General features: G+C 44.9%; 1 protein-coding gene and 1 long non-coding RNA gene across 4 annotated transcripts in view; both read left to right on the top strand.

Moving 5' to 3' along the window:
* LOC118396117 (uncharacterized) overlaps window positions 1–23,500 on the top strand; it is a 200,934-nt gene that overhangs the window by 121,044 nt on the left and 56,390 nt on the right. The gene's annotated exons all lie outside the window — the stretch shown is intronic.
* Window positions 4,808–23,500, top strand: part of LOC127908202 (uncharacterized) — a 41,956-nt gene continuing 23,263 nt past the window's right edge. The window contains exons 1-2 of the long non-coding RNA XR_008066280.1: window positions 4,808–6,051; window positions 6,557–6,668. This is a non-coding gene — a long non-coding RNA (uncharacterized LOC127908202). The remainder of the gene's footprint in view (window positions 6,052–6,556; window positions 6,669–23,500) is intronic.

A 23,500-nucleotide genomic window follows, 5' to 3' on the forward strand; every position in this document is an offset into this window, starting at 1 on the left:
AGTGCTCTTCCCATGACATAGATGGACCAGGTGAATCCAGGTGAAAGCTATGATACTTTATTGATGTCACAGTGCAGATGCTGGGTTTTTGACGCGTAACAGTGTCCCGTGTGAATCAAGAATGGTCCACCAACCAAAGGACACCCAGCCAACTTGACACAACTGTGGGAAGCATTGGAGTCAACATGGACCAGCACCCCAGTGGAATGCTTTTGACACTTTGTAGAATCCATGCCCCGACGAATTGAGGCTGATCTGAGGGGGGAAAAGGGTGCAACTAAATATTAGGAAGGTATTCTTGATGTTTTGTGCACTCAGTGCATATACTTCAGGTTGTATATATTTGTAGTTATAGGAGAATGTGAGTCTTACGGCCAGCTGCCATATTCTTGCATGTATTCTGCATCCGGAACCGTGAAGCCTGGCAAGCGAGTTTAGTATGATTTGACATATGATATTTATGCACCACATGTTTATGTGACGACTCTGTTTGCCTAACTTGGGGAGACAAAGAAAGTAGTACTTACTTTCAGAAGAGGACTTAGACATATTGAAAAAGAGGACTTTATCATGGCCCATTCATACTAGCAGGGAAGCCCCTCACTCAGAGGCTGAGGCGAAGAGGAGCAGTCGTAAGCCCACTCCATGTGAGTGGCTTTACCGTAACCTCAGGCACAGTGGAATGGGGGGAAACTCATCCTTATAAATGTGTTGATGAGATCCAGACTGCATTTCAAATGGCATCTTACTCACTATACAATATATTACTTTTGACCAGGGCCCGTAGGGGTCTAGTCAAAAGTAGTGCACTGTATAGAGTGCCATTTGGGATGCAAGTTCAGACGCTTTAATGAGGGGATTAGGTCTGCTAGCCAGTGTTCCGTCTCTCTCTCTCTCTCTCTCCTGCAGGCATGCTCATGTACAATAAGGTGTTTTTGGGGCATGATGACTCAGCTCATCGGTGACCAAACTCACCTTTTGTAGTGTGGTGTTTATACTGCTGCTACACCGTAATCAGGACCTCACCCCCCAGCTAATTAAAGTATCTGGTGAACGAGATGACCTTAATCATAACTTGTGGGCCAGTATGTTGTTTGGCAACCCTGACTGTTAGTAGTTTGACACAAATAATGCTTTACTTGAAGGCTACCTACATTAAGACGTCATAACACTTTCATCACTCATTCATACAATGGGTGCGTATAATCCGGAACGCTGATTGGTTAAAAGCCATTCCAGTCGGTGTATTTTCCACAAATTACCACCAGCTAAATCTGACGTTAAAATGTTTATGAACTCTGTTCTATCTGACTGTCTCATCAGCCCAGGCGGGGAAGTTATAAACTTGATCTCCATTATAAAAAGCATTTACATACATACATTTACATTTAAGTCATTTAGCAGACGCTCTTATCCAGAGCGACTTACAAATTGGTGCATTCACCTTATGACATCCAGTGGAACAGCCACTTTACAATAGTGCATCTAAATCTTTTAAGGGGGGTGAGAAGGATTACTTTATCCTATCCTAGGTATTCCTTAAAGAGGTGGGGTTTCAGGTGTCTCCGGAAGGTGGTGATTGACTCCGCTGTCCTGGCGTCGTGAGGGAGTTTGTTCCACCATTGGGGGCCAGAGCAGCGAACAGTTTTGACTGGGCTGAGCGGGAACTGTACTTCCTCAGTGGTAGGGAGGCGAGCAGGCCAGAGGTGGATGAACGCAGTGCCCTTGTTTGGGTGTAGGGCCTGATCAGAGCCTGGAGGTACTGAGGTGCCGTTCCCCTCACAGCTCCGTAGGCAAGCACCATGGTCTTGTAGCGGATGCGAGCTTCAACTGGAAGCCAGTGGAGAGAGCGGAGGAGCGGGGTGACGTGAGAGAACTTGGGAAGGTTGAACACCAGACGGGCTGCGGCGTTCTGGATGAGTTGTAGGAGTTTAATGGCACAGGCAGGGAGCCCAGCCAACAGCGAGTTGCAGTAATCCAGACGGGAGATGACAAGTGCCTGGATTAGGACCTGCGCCGCTTCCTGTGTGAGGCAGGGTCGTACTCTGCGGATGTTGTAGAGCATGAACCTACAGGAACGGGCCACCGCCTTGATGTTAGTTGAGAACGACAGGGTGTTGTCCAGGATCACGCCAAGGTTCTTAGCGCTCTGGGAGGAGGACACAATGGAGTTGTCAACCGTGATGGCGAGATCATGGAACTGGCAGTCCTTCCCAGGGAGGAAGAGCAGCTCCGTCTTGCCGAGGTTCAGCTTGAGGTGGTGATCCATCATCCACACTGATATGTCTGCCAGACATGCAGAGATGCGATTCGCAACCTGGTCATCAGAAGGGGAAAGGAGAAGATTAATTGTGTGTCGTCTGCATAGCAATGATAGGAGAGACCATGTGAGGTTATGACAGAGCCAAGTGACTTGGTGTATAGCGAGAATAGGAGAGGGCCTAGAACAGAGCCCTGGGGGACACCAGTGGTGAGAGCGCGTGGTGAGGAGACAGATTCTCGCCACGCCACCTGGTAGGAGCGACCTGTCAGGTAGGACGCAATCCAAGCGTGGGCCGCGCCGGGAGATGCCCAACTCGGAGAGGGTGGAGAGGAGGATCTGATGGTTCACAGTATCGAAGGCAGCCGATAGGTCTAGAAGGATGAGAGCAGAGGAGAGAGAGTTAGCTTTAGCAGTGCGGAGCGCCTCCGTGATACAGAGAAGAGCAGTCTCAGTTGAATGACTAGTCTTGAAACCTGACTGATTTGGATCAAGAAGGTCATTCTGAGAGAGATAGCGGGAGAGCTGGCCAAGGACGGCACGTTCAAGAGTTTTGGAGAGAAAAGAAAGAAGGGATACTGGTCTGTAGTTGTTGACATCGGAGGGATCGAGTGTAGGTTTTTTCAGAAGGGGGTGCAACTCTCGCTCTCTTGAAGACGGAAGGGACGTAGCCAGCGGTCAGGGATGAGTTGATGAGCGAGGTGAGGTAAGGGAGAAGGTCTCCGGAAATGGTCTGGAGAAGAGAGGAGGGGATAGGGTCAAGTGGGCAGGTTGTTGGGCGGCCGGCCGTCACAAGACGCGAGATTTCATCTGGAGAGAGAGGGGAGAAAGAGGTCAGAGCACAGGGTAGGGCAGTGTGAGCAGAACCAGCGGTGTCGTTTGACTTAGCAAACGAGGATCGGATGTCGTCGACCTTCTTTTCAAAATGGTTGACGAAGTCATCTGCAGAGAGGGAGGAGGGGGGGGGGGGGAGGATTCAGGAGGGAGGAGAAGGTGGCAAAGAGCTTCCTAGGGTTAGAGGCAGATGCTTGGAATTTAGAGTGGTAGAAAGTGGCTTTAGCAGCAGAGACAGAGGAGGAAAATGTAGAGAGGAGGGAGTGAAAGGATGCCAGGTCCGCAGGGAGGCGAGTTTTCCTCCATTTCCGCTCGGCTGCCCGGAACCCTGTTTTGTGAGCTCGCAATGAGTCGTCGAGCCACGGAGCGGGAGGGGAGGACCGAGCCGGCCTGGAGGATAGGGGACATAGAGAGTCAAAGGATGCAGAAAGGGAGGAGAGGAGGGTTGAGGAGGCAGAATCAGGAGATAGGTTGGAGAAGGTTTGAGCAGAGGGAAGAGATGATAGGATGGAAGAGGAGAGAGTAGCGGGGGAGAGAGAGCGAAGGTTGGGACGGCGCGATACCATCCGAGTAGGGGCAGTGTGGGAAGTGTTGGATGAGAGCGAGAGGGAAAAGGATACAAGGTAGTGGTCTAAAAAAAAAGCATCTAGACATTATCTCGCATTTATTTTAGACTAACATTTAGTTTTCAACAGATTTGTATAAACATCAGTCTGTCACCGACATCTGCAACATTGTTTAAAATATTCAAATTCGATCTCCAACTGTCCCTTAGCCCTTTCACACATACTCGTTCTACAGTGGTCCCTGAAGCGTACATCACACCCCTTGTGATTAGAACACTCGTTTAGAACAGCCAGTTCGAATGACGCAACAATCAGCATTTGAGCTAGCCACACTTTTTTCAGAAACTATTTACACAAACACAGTCCTTACAAAGTTATGTCCAGAATGTGAGCAGTTTATTTTTGGATGCAATGTTCAGATATTCACAGAAGTGTAGTTATATATAGCATAACACAATCATCCTAACCGGAAAAATGTAGGCTACATTTGTCCTTGCGCTAACTGAGAAAAGATTGGGCAACACAAGCGGTCATTTGTTCTAACTCTCGACTGACAAACTACAATATGAATTTGCTAACATCAATTACTATGTATAATTAATCCCATCATGGGAGAGCTCACCGTTGATCAAAATAATTGAATAAAACACTTTCTAGACATCGAAAGTAATCCGACGATTAGTTTCAGCATGCAGCCTGGCTGTGTTTCATCACAGAACCCAAGGATAAAGAGAAGTCAATATGAGTTTGGCCTGTTATTAGTATGCATGTTGAAGGGGTGTCTCGTCTACCATTGTTCACATCCCACATTCACTTCCTGAAGTTCTCAAAAAATGAGTGAACCCTAACTCACCTCATTTTGCTATAGCATCTTTGGTCCTACAGACGATCAAGTGAAACCCATAATTAATTGTGTCAACAAACATGGCTCCCCACATATAGCTGGAATTAGCTTAGCTCATAATCAGTACAACCTTAAAAACATTATTTTACACACATACTATGTGCCCATTACAATCTATGCAAAAATCGGAATGCATGATTTGTCACCGGTAATTGAAAAACGTGAATAAAATAGTAAATAAATCAATAACACCACACAAAACAATTTCTGATAGTGATTTATTGATACATTTAAATTAAAAAAAAAAAAACTCTGACAATGAGTCTGAAAGTCAGGAATCAAATTCTGACAGTGACAGAGGACCCCTTGTACTGACAAAGTCCCAGTTCCCTTTGAAGATGCTGGTGGTGATGGAGGCAGACCGATAGTGGATGAAGTACAGGAGTTCTGTGGAAGCTGGAAGGCTGCCAGCCATTTCACCCCTCCTGGCCCTGTTGTTTGTGTTGATGAGTCCCAGTCTGGAGTGCAACGCCCCTTGCCATTTCCAACTGAGGTAGAGTGCTTCAAGTTGTTTCTGACAGAGGAGCTGGTGGGAGACATATTAGAGACCAATCGCTATGCCTTGGAGCTACAGGAAAAGAGAGAGCCAGGAGTGGGGGGACAGCCACAATTAGTGAGATGTATACATTCCTGGTGACAGTAAAGAAGAACTCCCTAAGAGAATACTGGAGCAGATAATCCTATGTTTGCAACTCCCTTCTTTGCCACCCTCTTTTCCCAAGACTGCTTTCTAATTCTGCTGCTATGACTGCATTTCATCAACAACGCTACTGCCATCCTAAATGACCCATTATACAAACAAAAAACATGTTAACAGCTGGCAGTAAAGTGCCATGACAAACAAGATGTCCATGTCCTCTCCACTGTCCATACAGCAACCATTTCGGCCACAGGGAAGGTGGACCACCTGACGGGAGAGAGAAACAAACCAGTCAGGGAAACATCAAACCAGACTGCGTGCTAGGACTATAAACTCAAAATGGGGGCAGAAAATGACCAGGTGGTATAAGATATTTTTCCAGGGTAGCGTCAAAATACAACATGCCAATACTTCTGACGCATTTAGCATGGTTTTGCAGAGCTAATAGGAGAATGTAACTAGCTACATAAGTGTAGTAGAGTTACATTGGTTATTCCATCAAACTTCAAATTATTAGAATAGTACACGACGCAGAACAGAACAACCAGGTTGAGGGTCAGGTGCCAAAGCCCGCGAACAGGAATATTCCAAGTTCAGACAGAGGGGGGAGGCAGATCGCTATGATCGCCAGGAACTTTAGTTTTAGTGTCTTTTTAAAATTGTTGCGCTACTGGTGCTGCCTGTTGATGTTAGGTAGGCAGCTACCGTAGCTGAATGATGTTAACATCTTCGGGTTTTGTTTCATTAAATGTATTTTATTTCATCTGGGTGCTTGTGTCACCTACTAACACCCTGGTACTACCCGTAGCGCCCTTTCTCCTCAGTCGGAGAAAACACAGAGAGAAAGGTATGTGTTGCTGATTAGTCTTTTGTAGAAATACATAACGTGAAATAAATAAAACATCCCAAGGTGAATGCTGTAGATATTGTTATAAGGGAGTGTAAGACTATTGAAACATGTAACTTTCAGAGTTTTATTGTTGTTATTAATATAGTTTACCGAGTGCTAAAAGTGCTTCTGTTGCGAGCTAGCATGCCTTTCTGTGATGCATACGGCTAGCTGAGCTGCGGACTGGTGCTGATGTTGCATTATGGGAGATGTTGTTTGGTCCCCTACGGTCGGAATGGAATAGAGGCGATTTCACGTTGTAACTTATTTATGTTGCAGTGTTTTTGTACACGAGTTGTTTTATTTTGCTACTGTCAACACTGAAAGCACCTAGCAATGTATTGAGGATGTGAGACAGGATATGTGTTTTACATTTCTTCATGCTCCTGTGTAGAACAACTTGTCAGATGGTGCATTGGAGACTGATGTGTTCCTGTCCTGTCTTTTTACAATACTATTGCAGATCAACATAAAAGCCGAAAAGACAGCCGTGGTATCGCTCTTCATTTCTTGGTTCTCCTGTGGTACATAAGAAACCCGCTACATAAGCACGATTGAATATAACACCATAAAAGGTGAGTAACATGAGTAACGTTACCTAGCGTGTCCGCGGTTATAAGGAATATACACAAATATATTTAGCTCCATACACACAGTGAGCTACAGTAGAAACGGTATAACACAACACACAGAAACTATTATAACGTAATAAGGCTCTTACTTTGATAGAAACGCAGTCTGGATTTGAAGATGGGTGTCTGTAGTGACCAGGGTAACTTCCAAATACAACACATGCTAATACTTCCCTGACGCAATTAGCATAGTTTTCCAGAGCTAATAGAAGAATGTAGCTAGCTACCTAATCATTGAGTATAACACCATAAATGTTATGAAATGAGTAACATTACATCGCGTGTCCGCGGTTATAAGGAATATACACAAAAACATTATGCTACAGTAGAAACGACATAACACGACATGCAGAAACTATTATAACGTAATAAGGCACTTTGATGGAAATGCACACATTTACAAAGTTATTATTGGTAATGAAAACAACTTTGATTGCGATGCAGGCGACGGGTGGAAAATATGAACACGTGTGTGCAGGACGGCAGATGAGCAAATGTCTGCAGAATTGAACTGCACAAACAATTGGGAAGTGTTAGTGGGGAATTCTGTCAGGGTCAGAAAAAAAAAAGAATTAGTCCGCAAAAGTAAAAATGACTACTTTTATGTGAATGAATGAGGTGGAACACACCTCATTTCAAACTGTTATTAGAAAATAAAAACTTACTAGAACCTAACAATCACATTCTGGAATGGAGAGAACGTTCTAACATCAGGTGCATAAAAAAACTCACGCATGAAAGAGATATTTGGAACTCACGCATGAAAGGGTTAAAAATGAATGTGTAGGGAGTCGGGATGAGAAAGAAAGATGCCAGGCAGCGTTTCTCAGCCAGTCGAAATCATGAATCAGCTGGCATAATTTTTATGGATATATACAAAGAAATCAATTGAAAAAAGGTCAAACGAAAGGAAGGACAGCTAGTTTGCAGTCTTTCCAGCACCAGTTTGAAGTTATTGTGTTAGCTCCTCTGAACAATAGTGTCCTAACAAGAGAGCCCATTATTTATGCCGGGTGAAATCGTACCTGATTAGCTCATTGTTATTGATGTATCCTCGAAGCTGGTGTTTGGAGGATATTGTCACGCCTCCTCCCACTCCCCCTCCGCGCCAGGCTACCTGTCTGTACATGCACCTGTCACCATCACTACGCGCAGCAGCGCTCATTGGACTCAGATGGACTCCTTCACGTGGTTGATTGCCCCTGTATATCTATCTGTTCCTCGTGGTGTTCCCTGTGTATGCTTTACTTGGTGTTGTGTGTTCCTGTCCAGACGCTGTTCCTGTTCTGTTTAATGTCTTTCAGTTATCAAACCTTCTCTCCCTGTACCTGTATTGGCACTCCGTCTCAGGCCTATAAACACCCGTGCCAATATATCCTCCAAACACCAGCTTCTCCGGCATTATCACTTAAATATCCACAGCCATTGGATGCTGGGAAGTCCCACCCAAAATTGAATTTGCTCATCAGAGGGCCCGTCACTGCTTGCTTGAAACAAAGCACAATGCTGGAAATCTGTCAGCATCCACAGAAACTACTCCCATCGTTCTATGACGAACACAGATGGTTTTATATCAAATTCAGAGAGAGAGGTGGAGAGACTCTGACACAGATGTACTGCCAGTTCCTTGTTGGTTTGGCTGTGCACTGAGTGTACAAAACATTAGGAACACCTTCCCATTCCCATTCCATTGCACCCCTTTTGCCCTCAGAACAACCCTTGTCGAGGCAATGTGTCAATAGGGATACTGGCCCATGTTGATTTCAATTCTTTTGGTCAAGTTGGTTGGATGTGCTTTGGGTGGTGGACCATTCTTGATACACACAGGAAACTATAGGCACCTACTACCATACCTCGTTCAAAGGCAATTCAATCTTAAATCTGTTGTCATGCCCATTCACCCTCTGAACGGCACACATACACAATCCATGTATCAATTGTCTCTTCTTCTTCGGTATTACGGTGGTCCGTATTGGATGTGTATCAGTCTACTATTCTATAGTATGAATTAATTACTATTATACCAATATTCGGGTCATTCATAATGACTACAAGGAGAAGAACAAAGATGCCAGCTGCGGTTGTGAAACCTATCGCAAGGCAGTAAAGGGAAGGAACAATAGCTTTGTGAAGATTGGAGAGGAGGAGTGCGAGCTCTGTTTGGTGCAGGGTCATCATCTGAAGATGGAGCACAGGGAGAATGAGGCCATGGAAACCCAAGCCTGCCAAGACAACAGCCATGCAGCACCTGAATTCACCATCACCAACCCAGATGGCATGCAATGTAGAAAATATGAAGAACATCAGAAGACTGCAGGGCTGATGCACAGAAAGATTGGCCTGAGGACTGGTCTGTGAGGAGCGTTGATATGCAAAAAGTCATCATGCTCCCTCACATGCCAGGTGTGAAAACAGCATTGTTCACAAGAAGAATCGTTGCCTATCACGAGACATTCGCCAACACGGGAAAGAAGTCTCAAAAGAAGAAGTAAACCATCTCAGCTGTATGGCAGGAAGGAACAGCTGGTTGGAAGGCAGAGGAGATGACTTCCTCTTATGTAACAGCACTGGAGAGTGAGAGAGATGTCAAACATGCAGTGTATTGGGTGGATACCTGCACTTCTCAAAACCTAAACTGGTGCCTCCTAACATCACTGGTGAGCGTTGTCAATGCTGTCTCAACTTTGATGGAGGACATCACCCTCAAGTTCTTCGAGCCAGGACGCACCTTCATAAGAGCAAACCGTTTCCACCATGGTGTGGAACAGGAAATGAAAGCTCGACCTGGAGGTGTGTTGTACGACTTCGGGGACTTCCTCCATGTGGTCGCTACTTCCAATGCAGGCAAGGTGGAGGTGGTCGAAATGAAAAAGGAAATCATCCTGGCATGGAAAGCTGGCCATTCCATCGTCAAGCTGAAGAAGGCAGCAGCACCAAAGCTGGCAGAGATGGCTGAGATCCAGTTGAGGCGTGGATCCAGGAGCCTCTTCTACAAAGTCTCCCATGAAGAAAAGGACTTCACAGAGCTTGACTTCATCATGAAGAAAGTCACTCTAGAGACACCCTCAACACTACGTACACAGGATAGAGGGATAGAAGAGTCCAAGAAGATTGACCAAATCACCAAGATGTGTCCTCTGATGCCTGCAAATCGAAGGCAGTTCTGGAATGTCTTTGCTGTGAACAGCATTACTAAAAAATGAAATGTAACTTTTCAGCGTTTTATCGATTGTAAATGTCATTTGGGTCCTCTTGTGAATATGAACATGTAAATATGTTTAACATTTATTCTTAAAGCTGTTATTTATTCATTCAAAAGTGTTATTTGAAAAATAAAATGTTTTTATTAACAATCTCATGGTGATTTTTTATAAATTGTATTACCCTATGGTTAACACACGGGACGAGACCCGATTGACCATGCAGAGTCCTCAATAGTAATAATAATAATAATACTGGTAATAATAGTAGTAAAAGTAATAATAGTCATAATAATAATAGTCATAATAATTATAGTCATAATAATTGTAATAGTAGTAATAATTATAATAGTAGTAATAATGTATGGCATTTCTATTGTGCTTTTCATAGAATCTCAAAGCGCTTCAAAAGCAAGAAACAAACAAGCAATATATCAGGACAGGTCAACCAATAGAGGCCAAGTCTTTGAAAGCTGCATCCTCCGAAGATGGAGGGTCCGTTCATGGCTTGAGCGGAGAGAGCTGGTCAGAGAATGGTAGATGATGGTGATGGAGTTTGCTTATGATCTTGTAGAGGGCAAGTCTGGGAACCAGCCTGAGTCTTATAGTCACTGGATTTCTCTTCCACTCTGGGTAGCACCCACTTGGGTGATGCCTCTGCATTTCTGGGCACCAGAAAGTTCACCTCACAAAGTTCCAAATAGTAGCCAGTAATCCTCACTACGAACACCCCACTGCAACTCTCTGATTCAGAGGGTTGAGTTAAATGCAGGAGACACATTTCAGTTGAATGCATTCAGTTGTGCAACTGACTAGGTATGTTCTTTCTTTACCTTTCCATCCCAGCATATTCTGTAGTATTCATAGTATACTCATAGTATTAACATAGTGAATTCATAGTATATTGTGTATATATTCCTACTTCCCTTCCTCCTTTTAAAAATATGTTTCTATTACTTGGTTGTATTTATGTCTGTGTGTATGTGTGTGTGTTGCACTGTTGAGGAGAGCCTGTGAGTAAGCATTTCGCTGCAACATTTGATTTAATTTTAGCCAGGCACTAATTAGCCAAATAAATATATGGTATTTTGAGCAAATGGTAACCTATTAGGCATTTATTCAGTATTTCTTCTTCTTTATCTAATACATTTGTTTATTCATTCACAACTAAGATGTTGCTGGGTCAGTATAGGCATTGTGGTCCCCTGGTCTACTGGTACCAGAGCTGTGAGAAAGGATGCTAGGCCTAGCAGAGACGGCTCAGTGGCGGTAGTTTCACGCCCTGACCTTAGATATCTCTGTTTTTCTATATATTCTGGTTAGGTCATGGTGTGACGAGGGTGGGTACTCTAGTTTTTTGTATGTCTAGGTGTTTTTGTATGTCTAGAGTTTTTGTATGTCTAAGGATATTGTATATCTTTGTTGGCCTGATATTGTTCCCAATCAGAGACCGCTGTTTATCGTTGTCTCTGATTGGGGATCATATTTAGGTAGCCCTTTTTCCCACTTTCTGGTGTGGGATCTTGCCTATGTGTAGTTGCCTGTCTGCACTATATTGTATAGCTTCATGTTTAGTTTGTTATTTTGTTAGTTTGTTCGGTGTTCATTCTTTTAATAAAGAGAATGTACGCATACCACGCTGCGCCTTGTTCTCCTTCATACGACGATCGTGACAGGTAGGTGCAGTGGCGGTAGGAAGAAAAATGCCAATTGTATAATATGTAATAGTGATTACCACTAGGGTATGATGTGTTGCTAAATTGCCAGGATTGAATTTTTGTCCCAGTCAGCCAATGCTTGTCATAACAAAGGGCTCGCAGTGTGGCAGACTTTATGATCGAGTTCAGGACATTGTCTGTGGAGAGTGGTTGGAATGAGGAGTCACTACAAGCGGCTTTTTACCAGGGGTTGTCGGAGCAACTCAAGGACGAGCTGATATCCTATCCAGAGCCTAGTGACCTAGACAGCTTGGTCACTTTATCTATTCGGGTAGATAATAGAGTCCGAGAGAGAAGGAGGGAGAAGCAGTCAATCAGCAACTCGGTTACCATTCGGTTCAGGAAGTGAACCAGAACGTATTGATCGTTATTCCCCACACGGGATTAGTGGAGGGGTCTTGCCACCAGATCCTGAACCAATGCAAGTGGGGCGACACGGGCTAACTAAGGAGGAGCGCCAACGTAGACGTGAGACCAACAGCTGTCTCTACTGTGGTAGCTCGGGACATTACATCTACGCTTGTCCACTGCGCCCGTTAAACTGCCCGGCTCGCTAGTTTTGGGAGGAATTTTAGCGAGCCAGTTTCAACCTCTCAAAGATCCTGTCAGACCCCGTTTTCCTGCGACCCTTATGAATAAGGATCAGAGCTTAGAGATTAACGCTTTTATCGATTCAGGTGCCGGTGGCAGCTTTATTGATGCCGACTTGGTGGAACAGCTGGGGCTTTCCAAGGAGCAATTGCCGGAAGCCATTGAAGCAACCACTCTGAACGGCAGTAGTCTGGCACGGATCACTATGAGGACTGAACCGGTTAAGATGTTGTTGTCAGGGAATCATTCAGAGCTTATCTCCTTCTTCATTCTGTCCTCGCCCCATGTTCCTCTGGTTCTTGGTTACCCCTGGCTGAAGGAACACAATCCCTCGTTTGATTGGGTGACGGGTAAGGTAACTAGTTGGAGCATTGATTGTCATGCTAACTGCCTTAGGACTGCCTGTTCTCCTGCCGTTTCCAGTCAGGTCAGTGACTCCTCCTGATTTGTCCCTGGTTCCAGAAACATATCACGAGTTGGGTGAAGTATTCAGTAAACAGAAGGCTCTGTCCCTTCCTCCCCACCGACCTTATGACTGTGCGATTAATCTGTTTCCTGGAGCTGCCTTTCCCAAGGGACGGTTATACAGTATCTCTCGACCTGAACGTGAGGCCTTGGAGACCTACATCAAGGAGTCTCTAGCTGCAGGTCTCATTCAGCCCTCGTCATCACTTCTGGGAGAAGGATTTTTTTTTGTGAGCAAGAAGGATGGCTCTCTTCGACCGTGTATTGATTATCGGGGTTTGAATGATATTACAGTCAAGAACAAGTATCCCCTGCCCTTGATGAGCTCGGCTTTCGATTCTTTACAGGGTGCTACGGTTTTTACGAAGCTTGATTTACGTAATGCTTATCGGGGACGAGTGGTTGACTGGGTTCAATACTCCGATGGGACATTTCGAGTACCAGGTGATGCCGTTTGGACTGACCAACGCTCCTGCTGTGTTCCAAAGTATGGTGAATGACGTTCTGAGAGATATGATTGGTATTTTTGTGTTCGTTTACCTGGATGTTATCCTTATCTTCTCGAAGGAGCTTTCTAGCCACGTTCAGCATGTCAAGCAGGTCTTGCAGCGGTTATTGGAGAACCGTCTGTTCGTGAAGGCTGAGAAGTGTGATTTTCACGCCCACACAACGTCCTTCCTCGGGTACATCATCTCCAGGGGAGAGATCAAGATGGACCAAGAGAAGGTTCGGGCGGTTCGGGATTGGGTCCAGCCCGGTACGAGATTGCAGCTCCAGAGATTCTTGGGGTTTGCAAATTTTTATCGGTGGTTTATCCTTGATTACAGCCGGGTGGCCGTCCCTTTAACTGTACTGACGTCTTGCACCAGAAAGTTATGTTGGTCTCCTGAGGCAGACCAAGCATTTCTAGATTTGAAGAGCTGATTCACCAACACCCCGATTCTCTCTCAACCTGACACTTCCCGTCAGTTCGTTGTGGAGGTGGATGCGTCTGATGTGGGGGTGGGCGCCATCCTGTCCCAGCGTAGCTCCACTGACGGTAAACTCCATCCCTGCGCCTTCTACTCTTGTCGTCTTTCTCCAGCTGAAAGAAACTACGATGTCGGTAACCGGGAGCTTCTCGCTGTGAAGCTTGCCTTGGAGGAGTGGCGTCACTGGTTGGAGGGAGCGGAGCAACCGTTTGTGGTCTGGACTGACCACAAGAATCTGGCTTACGTGCAATCGGCTAAACGTCTCAACTCCCGTCAGGCCCGGTGGGCTTTGTTTTTTGGACGCTTCAATTTTTCCCTGACGTTCCGACCTGGGTCGAAGAACAGGAAGGCGGATGACCTGTCCTGGATGTTCTCCAAGACGGTGGAGAGTGGTTCCAAGACTGAGACGATTCTTCCCCAGAACGTGGTCGTGGGAGCCGTTACATGGAGGATTGAGGAGGAGGTGATGGCGGCTCTTCGGAGCCAACCAGAAGATGGAGTCCACGCTGCGCTGTCTTGTTTCCTCTGATCCCACCTCTTGGTCCTCTCAATTACCCTGGGTCGAGTATGCTCATAATACTCTCCCTTCATCTGCCACTGGGATGTCTCCCTTCCAGTGCCTGTACGGTTACCAACCTCCCTTGTTTCCTTCTCAGGAGCGGGATCTCTCAGTTCCTTCGGTCCAGACCCACATTCGTCGTTGCCACCGCACCTGGCTTCGGGCCAGGAAGGCCCTCCTTAAGGTTTCTGACCGGTATCAGATCCAGGCGAATCGTGACCGTATTCCTGCCCCCGCTTATACCGTCGAAGATAGGGTTTGGTTGGCTACACGGGATCTTCCTCTACGGACTGAGTCGAGGAAACTGTCACCGAAGTTCATTGGTCCGTTTGTAGTGGAGAAGATCATTAATCCTGTTGTGGTCCGACTCAAGTTGCCTGCTACACTAAGAGTACATCCCACCTTTCATGTCTCCTGCCTTAAGCCGGTTCTCCTCAGTCCTCTTTTGCCCCCTCCTCCTCGGATGATCGGAGGTGGTCCTGTCTACACGGTGCGCCGCATAATGGACTCCAGACGGCGGGGTTGAGGGTTCCAGTATTTAGTGGATATGCTCCTGAGGAGAGGAGTTGGATTCCTCGGCGTCAGATCCTTGACGATGACCTGCTTCGTGACTTTTACCGCCTCCACCCTGGCGCTCCGGGTAGTCTGCCCAGTGGCGTTCGTCAGGGGGGGTACTGTCACGAATCCCGAGTCTGTTTTTTGCCTGTGTTCTGTCCTGGAGTGTTTTTTCCGGCGTCCTGGAACGCACCCTGTCTGGTTGCCGGGCAATGTAGCCAGTTGGGAGTTCTGATTACCCGCATCTGTATCCCATCAGCTATCTGCACACCTGGTCCTGATCATCATTTCTCCTCTTCATAAGCCCGGACTTGACATCCATTCCCTGCCGGATCGTTAGCCATGAACAGTATGTTGTGGCATAGTATCAGCCTCAAGTTGGATAGAATTTGTTTTGTTGTTTTTTACGTATTGCTTGCCTTAAACTTACCTCCGTTTGTTCTGTCTTCAGTTACTCACCCGGATCATTTACCCCATTCCCGCCTGGTCGTCGGAGGATTCCGCTACCCCATTGGATCCACCTATTTACTCCCATCAACTCACCACCGCTGCTCGCTACGCCACCTGGATATATCTACCCATTCACATTCACTTGTAAATAAATACTCACCTTCTTCCTACTCTCCTTGTCCTGGTCTGCTTCTGGGTTTGATTTTGAAAGAACGTGACAAACGGACTTGCTTTAGTGTGTAGGGCACTGTCCATGATGCTGATACGCAGCGGAAATACTACAGATTTTGCACCAACCTACCTTACTTCAAATGCACTCAATGATCTCTTAGTCTCAGCATTTGAACTTCATGTTTGATATATAAGCAGAATTCAATATAAGTCCAATGCAACAACCCCCAAAAAAGTTTCCCCTCATCGATTTTGACTGCCCCCTTAGTAAATGTTTCCTGACGCCTGGTGTGCGTGAGCGGCCTCGCGCAGAAGGGTCTGATTAAATGGCAATTCCTAACATACAATGATCTAAGCCAAATCAATCCATTTTATAGACTTGATGTTGTGACAGTGGATTTACACATGACCTCAGACATGCACCCTTTTCCATACATTTTTCAGTGTAATCAATACAAGAACTGTCTACAGTCAATCATTTCAAGGTAGGCCTTTAGCGATAGAAATGGACTTACTTTTCGGGCCTCGTTTGCGTCCATGCTACAGGCCTAGGTCTTCTCCGTTCTCCAAAATGAAAACATCGTACTTCATCTAAGGTTGCCAAAGCTTGAATGGATCTGAATATTATTAAACTGGCTTAGAAATAAGAATGAATAGAAATAAATAAAAAAAACATTGAAATTATTGCGTCACAATAACAGGCAACCATTGGGAGTGTACCCATGAAGTTACCAGTCAATTTCCAGGGTTAGAGTTCCAAGCCCATTCTATTCATTCTTATTTCTGTGAGCCCAGGCCTACTCCCATCATGAAGTAATTTGCAGTCCACATCATTAAGCATAAATCTTAGACCACAGATGCTGAGATGCACTATTTTGCTAAACATATATAGCTATTACCCTTTGGTGTAAGCTATACAGTACCGTTTAGAGGTTTGGATGTACCCACTCCTTCAAGGGTTTTTCTTCATTTTTACTATTTTCTACACTGTAGAATAGTGAAGACATCAAAACTATGACACACATATGGAACCATGTAGTTACCAAAAAAGTGTAAAACAAATCCAAATATATTTGAGATTTGAGATTCTTCAAAGTAGCCACCCTTTGCCTTGATAACATCTATTATTATATTATTATCTTTGCAACACTCTTGGCATTCTATCAGCCAGCTTCACCTGGAATGCTTTTCCAACAGTCTCGACAGAGTTCCCACATATGCTGAGCAATTGTTGGCTGCTTTTCCTTCACTCTGCGGCCCAATTAATCTCAAACCATCTCAATTGGGTTGAGGCCAGGTCATCTGGTGCATCACTCATCACTCATCTTGGTCAAATAGTCCTTACACAGCCTGGAGGTGGGTTAGGTCATTGTCCTGTTGAAAACCATATTGCACTCCCACTAAACACAAACCAGATGGGATGGCGTATCGCTGCAGAATGCTGTGGTAGCCATGCTGGTTAAGTGTGCCTTGAATTCTAAATAAAGCAAAGCACCATCACACCTCCTCCATGCTTCACATTGGAAATCACACATGCAGAAATCATCCGTTCACCTCCTCTTTGTCTCACAAAGACACGGCCGTTGGATCCAAGAATCTCAAACCGCAGGCTGTCAAATCAAAAGGCACTCCTTCGATAAAGTTGTTTTTGACTAAAATGAAAACATGTCATTTTCACAAGGTTGTGGAGTAACATGTTCAACTACTTATTATTGGCTTTAATTCAGGTTGTGCCTTTAGATTGACAAAATGAACAACCAATGCAAGAATTTTTCACTTCTCAAACCCTGCCCTGGTCTGCTTGGTTTGTTTCGTAAGTGTTCAAGAAAGTCTTGTGATGTTGCGCCTCTTGGTTCAGAAATTCTGATTTAACATTAAGCCTGTTAGAACAACGACATTTACAGGAAAAATTTACAGGAATCCTAGTCTCTCTGCCTGTATCTTTGGTGCTAAGCTATCAATGCTAGTTAGCTAAATATCTAAACCTGCTGCATCTGAAATAACTATCGTTTAACGTTTAAATACAGCCTCAGTGACTGTTCAAGCAAACAACAACACTGGAGGTCTATTGGAACTAATAACAAGTAATTAAATACAAAAAATATAGGCTATTTGGAAAGAACACAATGGCTGCAACATCGGTCGGTGATGGTGTGAGTGGTTTTGCCGAATGGACCCATAGGAGTTTGAGCCTTGAACAACAGAAAAATATTGAGTAACTACTCTCATTCTACAGGTTTTTAAGCATCTAGTTACAGACGTTAGACTAAGACATCCAGAGCAACACATAGCAGGGAGCTCCAATATGATCAGGAAACTAGACCGGTTATATAGATAGCTGAAAATGACTGTCAATCATTTCTTGTATTAGTCATCCCAGGGATGGTACTTGAAAAATTTAGCAGAAGCAATTTCCGGTTTAGAGGTAGTGCGTACAGCCCAGTGCATCACTGGGGCCAAACTTCCTGCCATCCAGGACCTCAACACCAGGCGTTGTCAGAGGAAGGCCCGAAAAATTGTCTAAGACTCCAGCCACCCTAGTCATAGACTGTTCTCTCTGCTCCCTCACGGCAAGCGGTACCAGAGAGCCATGTCTAGGTCCAAGAGGCTTCTAAACAACTTCTACCCCCAAGCCATAAGACTCCTTAACATCTAGTCAAATGGCTTCCCAGACTATTTTCAGTGCCACACCCCACACACACACCCTTTTTACACCGCTGCTACTTTCTGTTGTCATCTATGCATAGTCACTTTAATAACTCTACTTACATGTTCACACTACCTCAAATAACCGGTGCCCCACACATTGACTCTGATCGGTACCCCCCTGTATACGGTCGGTTATTTTACTGCTGCTCTTTAATTACTTGTTACTTTTAGCTCTTATTCTTATCTGTATTTTTTAAAAACTGCATTGTTGGTTACGGACTCATAAGTAAGCATTTCACTGTAAGGTTTACACCTGTTGTATTCTGCGCATGTGACTAAAACAATTTGATTTGATTTGTACAGCTCTGATTCAAAGTCTTTAAGGTGATCGGGACATCCGTTTGTCCTAACAGGGTGAGGAGACAAAGTAGCCATTGATGGTTGTTGTTCTGGGGCCTGACAGGTTGCACAGCTAACTGGCCATTCTGGAGCAGTATCCTTCCTGTATGACTGGCAGGGTATTCAGGGCTGTGTGGTGATCAGTTTCCAACTACATCAGTTGGTTCCAGGCCCATTCACTAACTGGATGATGCTAGTATTCTCCAGTAGTGGAATGGTTAGTTGTCTGGTTGTGAAGGAGAGTCTGTGAAAGTGCTGTCACTAAAGCCTTGTTCACCCTGCAATCATTACAGGTGAAGCTGGTTGAGAGAATGCCAAGAGTGTGCAAAGCTGTCATCAAGGCAAAGGGTGGTTACTTTGAAGAATCTCAAATCTATTTAGATTTGTTTAACACTTTTTTTGGTTATTACATGATTCCATATGTGTTTTTTCATAGTTTTGATGTCTTCACTATATTATTCCACAATGTAGAAAATAGTAAAAATAAAGAAAAACCCAGGAATGAGTACGTATGTCAAAACATTTGACTGGTACTGTATAAGAAACATAAAATAATAATAGCAATATATATATATATATATATATATACATTTACAACTGTAGCAATGATACATGTCCATTGGGGGGGTGGGGGCAATTTTACCAACACAAAAAGATTCAACCTTGTCTAGCGTATTTTGTTTTGTCGACATATGGAAAGTTGACCAACAAATTTCCTGTTTCCATCAGGCCTGTCGTGATATTTTTTTCATCCGCCATGTACTTTACTCGCAGTAAAAGGTTGGATGGAAACCGGATTAGTGTGACCATTTACGGTATCTAGTTGTTGATTCTAAAGAGCAGAAATGTGTGTCTTACTACTCACAATCATTCCAATTCCTAATTGGTCTGTGGGTGGAGATTGTTATGTTGAATGTGGTAAAATGTCCTGCAGGTCACATTCTACATATTCCTTCATATTCCTTTGGCAGTCAGGTAGGATGGCAGATATTAGCTCTGGGTGGTTGGCTGTGATTACGGTTGGGAGCAGGCCCAGCAGGAGACATGGAGAGGGACAGAACCGGGGAGGGTGACCTCAGGTTAACTACAGGTTACTTAGAGGGTAGGTCATAGACTACGACTAAGAAGCGTTATGAGGGACGTAGCACAACTCCACACGCATTTTCATTTGAATTGGATCCCTGGGCTTTGATGGAAAGTAAAGGGTTTACAGAAGGAGGTGGAGCTGGTCAAGCATTGTGCACAAAGACCACTCTCTCGCAATAGATCCCCAGCCACCATACACAATGACATATAGCATATTTGTTTTAGTTTGTGGACGTGCTACCTGTCCCAGACCTGCTGTTTTCAACTCTCTAGAGACAGCAGGAGTGGTAGCGATACTCTTAATGATCGGCTATGAAAAGCCAACTGACATTTACTCCTGAGGTGCTGACTTGCTGCAGCCTCGACAACTACTGTGATTATTATTATTTGACCATGCTGGTCATTTATGAACATTTGAACATCTTGGCCATGTACTGTTATAATCTCCACCCGGAACAGCCAGAAGAGGACTGGCCACCCCTCATAGCCTGGTTCCTCTCTAGGTTTCTTCCTAGGTTTTGGCCTTTCTAGGGAGTTTTTCCTAGCCACCGTGCTTCTACACCTGCATTGCTTGCTGTTTGGGGTTTTAGGCTGGGTTTCTGTACAGCACTTTGAGATATCAGCTGATGTACGAAGGGCTATATAAATACATTTATTTGATTTGGTCCATTTTAAGGGGCCTCTTTTTTGTCATAGATGGCATATGTCCATAGCTGATTTTGCCTAGTTTTTATTGGATTGCTCCTCAAGCGGCCATGACAGAAGCCAAACGTGAGTTGGCTTGGGTGTGTGGTTTGATGTGGGTGTTCTTAAGTGTGTCCTTGCCACCTCCAAGATCAACACCAGGGCAAAATGGAGTGTTAAAATAATATGTTGTTGTAGTTTACTAATGTTCTCTGTACCAGACAACACAGTGCCTAACACCTCTTTGCTCTAAAATAAGACCTTGTCCAAGGTCAGGAGTTTTCCCTGGTCAGTTCATGTGGTCAGGAAAACCTCCTTACCCTGCTCATACTTTACAGATATGCCGCTGGGTCAAGGTCAGATCCCATCCCTTCAGCATCACTGTGCTTCCTCTATGTATGAAGGGAGTGAATACTGAATATACATTGCTTTTACACTCTTTGGTTTACTGCTGCTATGTAGTGACCTGCAGTCTAAACTCAGGGGCACTCTCAAATTCCAAATGGGGTTTGAAGGCATTTGTCAGGCCACTTCATCCTCGCGCAGGAGAAATACACTCATGGCTGTGCTTTTAAAGAAGAGACATGCTTTTAGCATTTAGAAAATGTTATCCCAAGAGAGGAGCCAAACCCCAGCCGGCTGCTTTCTTCAGAGTCACATTTAATTTCAATGGAGGGGAACAAACAGACGTGTTTGTGAGCAGACTTCGAAGGGCATGACTTGGTGGCACTAATCAGGTTTCCAACCAACATTTTTAAGCGAGTAAAGGACCTGATGGATAAAAAATGTCACGACAGGCCTGATGGAAACAACAAATTTGTCGTTCAACCTTACATATGTCAATAAAACCAAATACACTAGACAAGGTTGGATCTTTTTGTGTCGGTAAAATGAACTATGTGAGAAATGGCAGTGGAAACGCCTTTATGCGCAAATATTTATATAATAACCATCATATCGAAGTAAACTTGGAGTCACGCAATGATATTGTGTGGTCCTCCCACTATGACTCGGGACAGCATGCAGTTTATTAGGCTACAGATAAAATAAGTTACGATGAACTTGATGGTGTTGATGCTCCTTTCCAATAAATATCAAGGGTCTTATTCTGATGGCATGATGACCGATGCTTGGCTGCCGTTTGACAAGTAAAATCATACAGTATAGGCTATACCCGCAAATTATCAGCGAGCTGTTGGGAAGAGCACACGTGCCGAGACCAGAGTGGGCACATTCTTGATCCAAATCAGTCAGGTTTCAAGACTAGTCATTCAACTGAGACTGCTCTTCTCTGTATCACGGAGGCGCTCCGCACCGCTAAAGCTAACTCTCTCTCCTCTGCTCTCATCCTTCTAGACCTATCGGCTGCCTTCGATACTGTGAACCATCAGATCCTCCTCTCCACCATCTCCGAGTTGGGCATCTCCGGCGCGGCCCACGCTTGGATTGCGTCCTACCTGACAGGTCGCTCCTACCAGGTGGCGTGGCGAGAATCTGTCTCCTCACCACGCGCTCTCACCACTGGTGTCCCCCAGGGCTCTGTTCTAGACCCTCTCCTATTCTCGCTATACACCAAGTCACTTGGCTCTGTCATAACCTCACATGGTCTCTCCTATCATTGCTATGCAGACGACACACAATTAATCTTCTCCTTTCCCCCTTCTGATGACCAGGTGGCGAATCGCATCTCTGCATGTCTGGCAGACATATCAGTGTGGATGACGGATCACCACCTCAAGCTGAACCTCGGCAAGACGGAGCTGCTCTTCCTCCCGGGGAAGGACTGCCCGTTCCATGATCTCGCCATCACGGTTGACAACTCCATTGTGTCCTCCTCCCAGAGCGCTAAGAACCTTGGCGTGATCCTGGACAACACCCTGTCGTTCTCAACTAACATCAAGGCGGTGGCCCGTTCCTGTAGGTTCATGCTCTACAACATCCGCAGAGTACGACCCTGCCTCACACAGGAAGCGGCGCAGGTCCTAATCCAGGCACTTGTCATCTCCCGTCTGGACTACTGCAACTCGCTGTTTGGCTGGGCTCCCTGCCTGTGCCATTAAACCCCTACAACTCATTCAGAACGCCGCAGCCCGTCTGGTGTTCAACCTTCCCAAGTTCTCTCACGTCACCCCGCTCCTCCGCTCTCTCCACTGGCTTCCAGTTGAAGCTTGCATCCGCTACAAGACCATGGTGCTTGCCTACGGAGCTGTGAGGGGAACGGCACCTCAGTACCTCCAGGCTCTGATCAGGCCCTACACCCAAACAAGGGCACTGCGTTCATCCACCTCTGGCCTGCTCGCCTCCCTACCACTGAGGAAGTACAGTTCCCGCTCAGCCCAGTCAAAACTGTTCGCTGCTCTGGCCCCCCAATGGTGGAACAAACGCCCTCACGACGCCAGGACAGCGGAGTCAATCACCACCTTCCGGAGACACCTGAAACCCCACCTCTTTAAGGAATACCTAGGATAGGATAAGTAATCCTTCTCACCCCCCCTTTAAGATTTAGATGCACTATTGTAAAGTGACTATTCTACTGGATGTCATAAGGTGAATGCACCAATTTGTAAGTCGCTCTGGATAAGAGCGTCTGCTAAATTACTTAAATGTAAATGTAATTCTCTATATAACGCAAACAATTTTGTGACAAACCATCAATAGAGTTGAAAATGCGATGGAAACCTAATTGTGTTTTATTATTTTGTACATGGGAATTTAACCACAAAAGTTATTTTATGTGCACTGCGTCTTAATCTGTAACAAGTCAATTTGATGGAAACACACTGGTGGGAAAATATGCATAATTTCTTCATACAGAAGTTTGAATTTTCGCATGAAAATCTGTAGCCAATTGGATGGAAATCTAGCAACTGACTGGAAAAGAGATTTAGTTTATGCATTTGTGGTGACTTAAGAATGGTGTTTACAATATTGCACATGGATAGGAATAAAATACCTCTAGTTACAGTATGTCAGATACCAAGATTATCAATGACAGAACAGAATGGTATTTAAAATATTGTAGATAACAGTGTTACTCAACTGGACCTCAAGAGTTACAGTTTGAGATACAGAGATCAGTTGACAGGTTTTCTGAAAAGGACATATCAGGCCTTTCCTGCCAGTATGATTTTGACCGTATTGTATCATTTTTTTGTTGTGGTTAGGCACTGTTTACTGGACAGTCTCTGGACTCATGTCCGTTTACTCATGTCTGACTCCCAAATCCAATAGTCTGGAACAATATCCCTTCCTTTATTTTTCACATTGTTAATTAGCA

The sequence above is a fragment of the Oncorhynchus keta genome, chromosome 17, assembly GCF_023373465.1.
Source record: "Oncorhynchus keta strain PuntledgeMale-10-30-2019 chromosome 17, Oket_V2, whole genome shotgun sequence".
NCBI lineage: Eukaryota > Metazoa > Chordata > Actinopteri > Salmoniformes > Salmonidae > Oncorhynchus > Oncorhynchus keta.